The sequence below is a fragment of the Taudactylus pleione genome, unplaced genomic scaffold (genome assembly GCF_031769625.1).
Source record: "Taudactylus pleione unplaced genomic scaffold, aTauple2 ptg000168l, whole genome shotgun sequence".
NCBI classification, from domain to species: domain Eukaryota; kingdom Metazoa; phylum Chordata; class Amphibia; order Anura; family Myobatrachidae; genus Taudactylus; species Taudactylus pleione.
In genome coordinates, this window is record NW_028284570.1 from 1,329,435 (window position 1) to 1,341,834 (window position 12,400).

A 12,400-nucleotide genomic window follows, 5' to 3' on the forward strand; every position below is an offset into this window, starting at 1 on the left:
TTCGGGCCACCCAAAGCGTCTCCTGCACGCCCCTGTCGCTTTTCAGAAAATTCTGCACCACCAAGTTTATTGTGTGAGCAAAACATGGGACGTGCTGGAATTTGCCCAGATGTAATGCCCGCACAATATTGGTGGCGTTGTCAGATATCACAAATCCCCAGGAGAGTCTAAGTGGGGTAAGCCACTGGGCGATGATTTCCCTCAGTTTCTCTAAGAGGTTGTCGGCGGTGTGCCTCTTACTGAAACCGGTGATACACAGCGTAGCCTGCCTTGTAACGAGCTGGCGTTTCTGAGATGCTGCTACTGGTGACGCTGCTGCTGTTGCTGCGTAAGGTGATACATCTACCCAGTGGGCTGTCACAGTCATATAGTCCTTAGTCTGCCCTGTTCCACTTGTCCACATGTCCGTGGTTAAGTGGACATTGTGTACAACGGCATTTTTCAGGACACTGAGGACACTTTTTCTGACGTTTCTGTACAGTCTCGGTATCGCCTGCCTAGTGAAGTGGAATCTAGATGGGATTTGGAACCGGGGACACACTACCTCCATCAATTGTCTAAATCCCACTGCACTAATGGCGGATACCGGACGCACGTCTAACACCAACATAGCAGTCAAGGCCTCAGTTATACGTTTTGCTTCAGGATGACTGCTGTCGTACTTCATCCTCCTCGCTAAGGACTGTTGGAGGGTCAATTGTTTAGTAAAAGTAGTGGTGTTCCTACTTCCTCTCTGGGATGATGAACGACTCCCAGCAGCAGCAGCAACAGCAGCAGCGGCAGCAGTAGGCGTAGCAATGCAGGATCCTCCGGAGGAATCCCGGATAGGAGAGTCAGTCATGCCAGTGATATGGCCTGCAGGACTACTTCCGATCCTGACTAAGGAGGAAATTGACGAGGAGGGAGTTGACGGTGTGGTTTGCAGGCGCTTGGATACAACAGGACAACGGGATTTAGGTGTCCCTGGACTGCTTACGGTCTGAGCCAAAGTTTCTGAACTTGACAGTAACTTTTTATGAACGCGCTGCAGGTGCCGTATAAGGGAGGATGTTCCTAGGTGGTTGACGTCCCTACCCCTACTTATTTCACCTTTACATATGGTACATATGGCAAGACAGTTGTTGTCCGGATTTGGATAGAAATATTGCCAGACCAAAGAGGTGGAATGTTTGGTCTTCTGCCCAGGCATGACCGTGATGGGCTTTTTCATCCCACGGACAACAACTGTCTCCCCCGGAGCCTGATTTAAACAAACCACATCACCATCAGAATCCTCCTCGCCAACTTCCTCCTCAGCGCCAGCTACACCAGTATCCTCATCCTGTTGTACTTCAACAGTGACATCTTCAATTTGCATATCAGCAAGTGGACTGTGGGTGCTCCTTTCAGCACTTGCAGGGGGCGTGCAAATGGTGGAAAGAGCCACCTCTTCCCGTCCAGTGCTGGGAAGGTCAGGCATCGCAACCACCACCACACTTGGACTCTCTTTGGGGATTTGTGATATCTTCTTAGAAAGCACAGTTCTTCGCTGTGCTTTTGCCAGCTTAACTCTTTTGATTTTTTTAGTGGGAGGAGTGCTTCCATCGTCATGTGAAGCTGAACCACTAGTCATGAACATACTAGGGATCGACCTTAGCCGTTCCTTGCCACTCCGTGTCGTAAATGGCATATTGGCAAGTTTACGTTTCTCTTCAGCTGATTTAAATGTCTTTTTCAAGGTCATTTTCCTGAACTTTGCCATTTGGGATTGTATGTGCCCTCTACTATGACATTGGGCATCGGCCTTGGCAGACGACGTTGATGGCATGTTATCGTCTATGTCATGACTAGTGGCAGCAGCTTCAGCACTAGGAGGAAGTGGTTCTTGATCTTTCTCTATTTTATTTTTATCGGAGAAAGTTTGGTCCTCCATTTATGTTATATCGATTTGATATATACGTGCGGCTAAACACAGAAAATAAATTTTTTTTTGGTTCGGACTGGAGTGTACTTTGTGGGTTACAGCACCCTTTAACGGTCAAGCCAGCCGGCCCTTTACTTATGACACAGGCGCACTCTTGGCACTACTTTGTTGATGCACGTGCGGCTACTGCGCACACAATTCACAAACACAGAAAATAATTTTTTTTTGGTTTGGACTGGAGTGTACTTTGGGGGTTACAGCACCCTTTAACGGTCAAGCCAGCCGGCCCTTTACTTATGACACAGGCGCACGCTTGGCACTACTTTGTTGATGCACGTGCGGCTACTGCGCACACAATTCACAAACACAGAAAATAATTTTTTTTTGGTTTGAACTGGAGTGTACTTTCGGGGGTTACAGCACCCTTTAACGGTCAAGCCAGCCGGCCCTTTACTTATGACACAGGCGCACGCTTGGCACTACTTTGTTGATGCACGTGCGGCTACTGCGCACACAATTCACAAACACAGAAAATAATTTTTTTTTAGGTTTGGACTGGAGTGTACTTTCGGGGGTTACAGCACCCTTAACGGTCAAGCCAGCCGGCCCTTTACTTATGACACAGGCGCACGCTTGGCACTACTTTGTTGATGCACGTGCGGCTACTGCGCACACAATTCACAAACACAGAAAATAATTTTTTTTTTGGTTTGGACTGGAGTGTACTTTGGGGGTTACAGCACCCTTAACAGTCAAGCCAGCCGGCCCTTTACTTATGACACAGGCGCACGCTTGGCACTACTTTGTTGATGCACGTGCGGCTACTGCGCACACAATTCACAAACACAGAAAATAATTTTTTTTTTGGTTTGGACTGGAGTGTACTTTCGGGAGTTACAGCACCCTTAACGGTCAAGCCAGCCGGCACTTTACTTATGACACAGGCGCACGCTTGGCACTACTTTGTTGATGCACGTGCGGCTACTGCGCACACAATTCACAAACACAGAAAATAATTTTTTTTTGGTTTGGACTGGAGTGTACTTTCAGGGGTTACAGCACCCTTTAACGGTCAAGCCAGCCGGCCCTTTACTTATGACACAGGCGCACGCTTGGCACTACTTTGTTGATGCACGTGCGGCTACTGCGCACACAATTCACAAACACAGAAAATAATTTTTTTTTGGTTTGGACTGGAGTGTACTTTCGGGGGTTACAGCACCCTTTAACGGTCAAGCCAGCCGGCCCTTTACTTATGACACAGGCGCACTCTTGGCACTACTTTGTTGATGCACGTGCGGCTACTGCGCACACAATTCACAAACAGAAAATAATTTTTTTTTAGGTTTGGACTGGAGTGTACTTTCGGGGGTTACAGCACCCTTAACGGTCAAGCCAGCCGGCCCTTTACTTATGACACAGGCGCACGCTTGGCACTACTTTGTTGATGCACGTGCGGCTACTGCGCACACAATTCACAACCACAGAAAATAATTTTTTTTTGGTTTGGACTGGAGTGTACTTTCGGGGGTTACAGCACCCTTTAACGGTCAAGCCAGCCGGCCCTTTACTTATGACACAGGCGCACGCTTGGCACTACTTTGTTGATGCACGTGCGGCTACTGCGCACACAATTCACAAACACAGAAAATAATTTTTTTTTAGGTTTGGACTGGAGTGTACTTTCGGGGGTTACAGCACCCTTAACGGTCAAGCCAGCCGGCCCTTTACTTATGACACAGGCGCACGCTTGGCACTACTTTGTTGATGCACGTGCGGCTACTGCGCACACAATTCACAAACACAGAAAATAATTTTTTTTTTGGTTTGGACTGGAGTGTACTTTCGGGGGTTACAGCACCCTTAACGGTCAAGCCAGCCGGCCCTTTACTTATGACACAGGCGCACGCTTGGCACTACTTTGTTGATGCACGTGCGGCTACTGCGCACACAATTCACAAACACAGAAAATAATTTTTTTTTTGGTTTGGACTGGAGTGTACTTTCGGGGGTTACAGCACCCTTAACGGTCAAGCCAGCCGGCCCTTTACTTATGACACAGGCGAACGCTTGACACTACTTTGTTGATGCACGTGCGGCTACTGCGCACACAATTCACAAACACAGAAAATAATTTTTTTTTGGTTTGGACTGGAGTGTACTTTCAGGGGTTACAGCACCCTTTAACGGTCAAGCCAGCCGGCCCTTTACTTATGACACAGGCGCACGCTTGGCACTACTTTGTTGATGCACGTGCGGCTACTGCGCACACAATTCACAAACACAGAAAATAATTTTTTTTTGGTTTGGACTGGAGTGTACTTTCGGGGGTTACAGCACCCTTTAACGGTCAAGCCAGCCGGCCCTTTACTTATGACACAGGGGCACTCTTGGCACTACTTTGTTGATGCACGTGCGGCTACTGCGCACACAATTCACAAACACAGAAAATAATTTTTTTTTAGGTTTGGACTGGAGTGTACTTTCGGGGGTTACAGCACCCTTAACGGTCAAGCCAGCCGGCCCTTTACTTATGACACAGGCGCATGCTTGGCACTACTTTGTTGATGCACGTGCGGCTACTGCGCACACAATTCACAAACACAGAAAATAATTTTTTTTTGGTTTGGACTGGAGTGTACTTTCGGGGGTTACAGCACCCTTTAACGGTCAAGCCAGCCGGCCCTTTACTTATGACACAGGCGCACGCTTGGCACTACTTTGTTGATGCACGTGCGGCTACTGCGCACACAATTCACAAACACAGAAAATAATTTTTTTTTAGGTTTGGACTGGAGTGTACTTTCGGGGGTTACAGCACCCTTAACGGTCAAGCCAGCCGGCCCTTTACTTATGACACAGGCGCACGCTTGGCACTACTTTGTTGATGCACGTGCGGCTACTGCGCACACAATTCACAAACACAGAAAATAATTTTTTTTTTGGTTTGGACTGGAGTGTACTTTCGGGGGTTACTGCACCCTTAACGGTCAAGCCAGCCGGCCCTTTACTTATGACACAGGCGCACGCTTGGCACTACTTTGTTGATGCACGTGTGGCTACTGCGCACACAATTCACAAACACAGAAAATATATTATTTTTTTAGCACTTGGGGGGAGCACCCCTGATGGACAGAGCACCCCCTGGACAACACTACAGCACCCCTTTAGGACTGGGACACTGCACAGGACTTTGGAACTGACTGCACAACACAGTCCAGCCAGCCCCTATGGACTTTGAAGTAGTGGACACAGCCCCTATTAACAACAGCAGCACAGCACAACACAGCCAGCCCCTATGGACTTTGAAGTAGTGGACAACAGCAGCACTACACTACACTACACTACACAGCACTAACTCCCACCCTCCCTCTTCACTGTCCACAGCCGAGTGAGAAAATGGCGCCGACGCGGGTACCTTATATAGGATCCAAAACCCGCGAGACTCGGAAGGCGGGATGATGACGTTTTGCCTCGATGTCAGATCCGAGTCAGGCGGGAAAAGGAGAGCACTGGTGACGTGGCAGTGATGATACACAATGATTATACAGTATAACTCACCAGCACTAGATGTAGGAGAGCACTGGTGAGGCTGCAGTGATGATACACAATGATTATACAGTATAACTCACCAGCACTAGTAGGAGAGCACTGGTGACGCTGCAGTGATGATACACAATGATTATACAGTATAACTCACAAGCACTAGATGTAGGAGAGTGCTGGTGACGCTGCAGTGATGATACACAGTAATTATACAGTATAAGTCACCAGCACTAGATGTTGGAGAGCACTGGTGACGCTGCAGTGATGATACACAATGATTATACAGTATAACTCACCAGCACTAGTAGGAGAGCACTGGTGAGGCTGCAGTGATGATACACAATGATTATACAGTATAAGTCACCAGTACTAGATGTAGGAGAGCACTGGTGACGTGGCAGTGATGATACACAATGATTATACAGTATAACTCACCAGCACTAGTAGGAGAGCACTGGTGAGGCTGCAGTGATGATACACAATGATTATACAGTATAACTCACCAACACTAGATGTAGGAGAGCGCTGGTGATGCTGCAGTGATGATACACAATGATTATACAGTATAACTCACCAGCACTAGATGTAGGAGAGCGCTGGTGACGCTGCAGTGATGATACACAGTAATTATACAGTATAAGTCACCAGCACTAGATGTAGGAGAGCACTGGTGATGCTGCAGTGATGATACACAATGATTATACAGTATAATCACCAGCACTAGATGTAGGAGAGCTCTGGTGACGCTGCAGTGATGATACACAATGATTATACAGTATAAGTCACCAGCACTAGATGTAGGAGAGCGCTGGTGACGCTGCAGTGATGATACACAGTAATTATACAGTATAAGTCACCAGCACTAGATGTAGGAGAGCGCTAGTGATGCTGCAGTGATGATACACAATAATTATACAGTATAAGTCACCAGCACTAGATGTAGGAGAGCGCTGGTGAGGCTGCAGTGATGATACACAATGATTATACAGTATAACTCACCAGCACTAGATGTAGGAGAGCGCTGGTGAGGCTGCAGTGATGATACACAATGATTATACAGTATAAGTCACCAGCACTAGATGTAGGAGAGCGCTGGTGACGCTGCAGTGATGATACACAATGATTATACAGTATAACTCACCAGCACTAGATGTAGGAGAGCGCTGGTGACGCTGCAGTGATTATACACAATGATTATACAGTATAAGTCAACAGCACTAGATGGAGGAGAGCACTGGTGACGCTGCAGTGATGATACACAATGATTATACAGTATAAGTCACCAGCACTAGATGTAGGAGAGCCCTGGTGACGCTGCAGTGATGATACACAATGATTATACAGTATAAGTCACCAGCACTAGATGTAGGAGAGCACTGGTGACGCTGCAGTGATGATACACAATGATTATACAGTATAAGTCACCAGCACTAGATGTAGGAGAGCACTGGTGATGCTGCAGTGATGATACACAATGATTATACAGTATATGTCACCAGCACTAGATGTAGGAGAGCACTGGTGACGCTGCAGTGATGATACACAATGATTATTCAGTATAAGTCACCAGCACTAGATGTAGGAGAGCACTGGTGACGCTGCAGTGATGATACACAATGATTATACAGTATATGTCACCAGCACTAGATGTAGGAGAGCACTGGTGATGCTGCAGTGATGATACACAATGATTATACAGTATAAGTCACCAGCACTAGATGTAGGAGAGCTCTGGTGACGCTGCAGTGATGATACACAATGATTATACAGTATAACTCACCAGCACTAGATGTAGGAGAGCGCTCGTGACGCTGCAGTGATGATACACAATGATTATTCGGTATAAGTCACCAGCACTAGAAGTAGGAGAGCTCTGGTGACGCTGCAGTGATGATACACAATGATTATACAGTATAAGTCACCACCACTAGATGTAGGAGAGCTCTGGTGACGCTGCAGTGATGATACACAATGATTATACAGTATAAGTCACCAGCACTAGATGTAGGTGAGCTCTGGTGACGCTGCAGTGATGATACACAATGATTATACAGTATAAGTCACCAGCACTAGATGTAGGAGAGCTCTGGTAATGCTGCAGTGATGATACACAGTAATTATACAGTATAATCACCAGCACTAGATGTAGGAGACCGCTGGTGACGCTGCAGTGATGATACACAATGATTATACAGTATAATTCACCAGCACTAGATGTAGGAGAGCGCTGGTGACGCTGCAGTGATGATACACAATGATTATACAGTATATGTCACCAGCACTAGATGTAGGAGAGCACTGGTGACGCTGCAGTGATGATACACTATAATTATACAGTATAAGTCACCAGCACTAGATGTAGGAGAGCGCTGGTGACGCTGTAGTGATGATACACAATGATTATACAGTATAAGTCACCAGCACTAGATGTAGGAGAGCACTGGTGATGCTGCAGTGATGATACACAATGATTATACAGTATAAGTCACCAGCACTTGATGTAGGAGAGCTCTGGTGACACTGCAGTGATGATACACAATGATTATACGGTATAAGTCACCAGCACTAGATGTAGGAGAGCACTGGTGACGCTGCAGTGATGATACACAATGATTATACGGTATAAGTCACCAGCACTAGATGTAGGAGAGCACTGGTGAGGCTGCAGTGATGATAACAATGATTATACAGTATAACTCACCAGCACTAGATGTAGGAGAGCGCTGGTGACGCTGCAGTGATGATACACAATGATTATACAGTATAACACACCAGCACTAGATGTAGGGGAGCTCTGATGAGGCTGCAGTGATGATACACAATGATTATACAGTATAATCACCAGCACTAGATGTAGGAGAGCGCTGGTGACGCTGCAGTGATGATACACAGTAATTATACAGTATAAGTCACCAGAACTAGATGTAGGAGAGTGCTGGTGAGGCTGCAGTGATGATACACAATGATTATACAGTATAACTCACCAGTACTAGATGTAGGAGAGCGCTGGTGAGGCTGCAGTGATGATACACAATAATTATACAGTATAACTCACCAGCACTAGATGTTGGAGAGCACTGGTGACACTGCAGTGATGATACACAATGATTATACAGTATGACTCACCAGCACTAGAAGGAGAGCACTGGTGAGGCTGCAGTGATGATACACAATGATTATACAGTATAACTCACCAGCACTAGATGTAGGAGAGCACTGGTGACGCTGCAGTGATGATACACAATGATTATACAGTACAAGTCACCAGCACTAGATGTAGGAGAGCGCTGGTGAGGCTGCAGTGATGATACACAATGATTATACAGTATAAGTCACCAACACTAGATGTTGGAGAGCACTGGTGACGCTGCAGTGATGATACACAATGATTATACAGTATAACTCACCAGCACTAGATGTAGGAGAGCACTGGTGAAGCTGCAGTGATGATACACAATGATTGTACAGTATAAGTCACCAGCACTAGATATAGGAGACCACTGGTGATGCTGCAGTGATGATACACAATGATTATACAGTATAAGTCACCAGCACTAGATGTAGGAGAGCACTGGTGACGCTGCAGTGATGATACACAATCATTATACAGTATAAGTCACCAGCACTAGATGTAGGAGAGCACTGGTGACGCGGCAGTGATGATACACAATGATTATACAGTATAAGTCACCAGCACTAGATGTAGGAGAGCGCTGGTGATGCTGCAGTGATGAAACACAATGATTATACAGTATAAGTCACCAGCACTAGATGTAGGAGAGCACTGGTGACGCTGCAGTGATGATACACAATGATTATACAGTATAAGTCACCAGCACTAGATGTTGGAGAGCACTGGTGATGCTGCAGTGATGATACCCAAAGATTATACAGTATAAGTCACCAGCACTAGATGTAGGAGAGCACTGGTGACGCGGCAGTGATGATACACAATGATTATACAGTATAAGTCACCAGCACTAGATGTAGGAGAGCACTGGTGACGCTGCAGTGATGATACACAATGATTATACAGTATAAGTCACCAGCACTAGATGTAGGAGAGCACTGGTGACGCTGCAGTGATGATACACAATGATTATACAGTATAACTCACCAGCACTAGATGTAGGAGAGCGCTCGTGACGCTGCAGTGATGATACACAATGATTATTCGGTATAAGTCACCAGCACTAGAAGTAGGAGAGCTCTGGTGACGCTGCAGTGATGATACACAATGATTATACAGTATAAGTCACCAGCACTAGATGTAGGTGAGCTCTGGTGACGCTGCAGTGATGATACACAATGATTATACAGTATAAGTCACCAGCACTAGATGTAGGAGAGCTCTGGTAATGCTGCAGTGATGATACACAGTAATTATACAGTATAATCACCAGCACTAGATGTAGGAGAGCGCTGGTGACGCTGCAGTGATGATACACAATGATTATACAGTATAACTCACCAGCACTAGATGTAGGAGAGCGCTGGTGACGCTGCAGTGATGATACACAATGATTATACAGTATATGTCACCAGCACTAGATGTAGGAGAGCACTGGTGACGCTGCAGTGATGATACACTATAATTATACAGTATAAGTCACCAGCACTAGATGTAGGAGAGCGCTGGTGACGCTGTAGTGATGATACACAATGATTATACAGTATAAGTCACCAGCACTAGATGTAGGAGAGCACTGGTGATGCTGCAGTGATGATACACAATGATTATACAGTATAAGTCACCAGCACTAGATGTAGGAGAGCTCTGGTGACACTGCAGTGATGATACACAATGATTATACGGTATAAGTCACCAGCACTAGATGTAGGAGAGCACTGGTGACGCTGCAGTGATGATACACAATGATTATACGGTATAAGTCACCAGCACTAGATGTAGGAGAGCTCTGGTGACGCTGCAGTGATGATACACAATGATTATACAGTATAACTCACCAGCACTAGATGTAGGAGAGCGCTGGTGACGCTGCAGTGATGATACACAATGATTATACAGTATAACACACCAGCACTAGATGTAGGGGAGCTCTGATGAGGCTGCAGTGATGATACACAATGATTATACAGTATAATCACCAGCACTAGATGTAGGAGAGCGCTGGTGACGCTGCAGTGATGATACACAGTAATTATACAGTATAAGTCACCAGCACTAGATGTAGGAGAGTGCTGGTGAGGCTGCAGTGATGATACACAATGATTATACAGTATAACTCACCAGCACTAGATGTAGGAGAGCGCTGGTGAGGCTGCAGTGATGATACACAATCATTATACAGTATAACTCACCAGCACTAGATGTTGGAGAGCACTGGTGACACTGCAGTGATGATACACAATGATTATACAGTATGACTCACCAGCACTAGTAGGAGAGCACTGGTGAGGCTGCAGTGATGATACACAATGATTATACAGTATAACTCACCAGCACTAGATGTAGGAGAGCACTGGTGACGCTGCAGTGATGATACACAATGATTATACAGTACAAGTCACCAGCACTAGATGTAGGAGAGCGCTGGTGAGGCTGCAGTGATGATACACAATGATTATACAGTATAAGTCACCAACACTAGATGTTGGAGAGCACTGGTGACGCTGCAGTGATGATACACAATGATTATACAGTATAACTCACCAGCACTAGATGTAGGAGAGCACTGGTGAAGCTGCAGTGATGATACACAATGATTATACAGTATAAGTCACCAGCACTAGATATAGGAGACCACTGGTGACGCTGCAGTGATGATACACAATGATTATACAGTATAAGTCACCAGCACTAGATGTAGGAGAGCACTGGTGACGCTGCAGTGATGATACACAATGATTATACAGTATAAGTCACCAGCACTAGATGTAGGAGAGCACTGGTGACGCGGCAGTGATGATACACAATGATTATACAGTATAAGTCACCAGCACTAGATGTAGGAGAGCGCTGGTGATGCTGCAGTGATGATACACAATGATTATACAGTATAAGTCACCAGCACTAGATGTAGGAGAGCACTGGTGACGCTGCAGTGATGATACACAATGATTATACAGTATAAGTCACCAGCACTAGATGTAGGAGAGTGCTGGTGACGCTGCAGTGATGATACACAGTAATTATACAGTATAAGTCACCAGCACTAGATGTTGGAGAGCACTGGTGACGCTGCAGTGATGATACCCAAAGATTATACAGTATAAGTCACCAGCACTAGATGTAGGAGAGCACTGGTGACGCGGCAGTGATGATACACAATGATTATACAGTATAACTCACCAGCACTAGTAGGAGAGCACTGGTGAGGCTGCAGTGATGATACACAATGATTATACAGTATAACTCACCAGCACTAGTAGGAGAGCACTGTTGAGGCTGCAGTGATGAATCACAATGATTATACAGTATAAGTCACCAGCACTAGATGTAGGAGAGCACTGGTGACGCTGCAGTGATGATACACAATGATTATACAGTATAACTCGCAAGCACTAGATGTAGGAGAGTGCTGGTGACGCTGCAGTGATGATACACAGTAATTATACAGTATAAGTCACCAGCACTAGATGTTGGAGAGCACTGGTGACGCTGCAGTGATGATACACAATGATTATACGGTATAAGTCACCAGCACTAGATGTAGGAGAGCTCTGGTGACGCTGCAGTGATGATACACAATGATTATACAGTATAACTCACCAGCACTAGATGTAGGAGAGCGCTGGTGACGCTGCAGTGATGATACACAATGATTATACAGTATAACACACCAGCACTAGATGTAGGGGAGCTCTGATGAGGCTGCAGTGATGATACACAATGATTATACAGTATAATCACCAGCACTAGATGTAGGAGAGCGCTGGTGACGCTGCAGTGATGATACACAGTAATTATACAGTATAAGTCACCAGCAC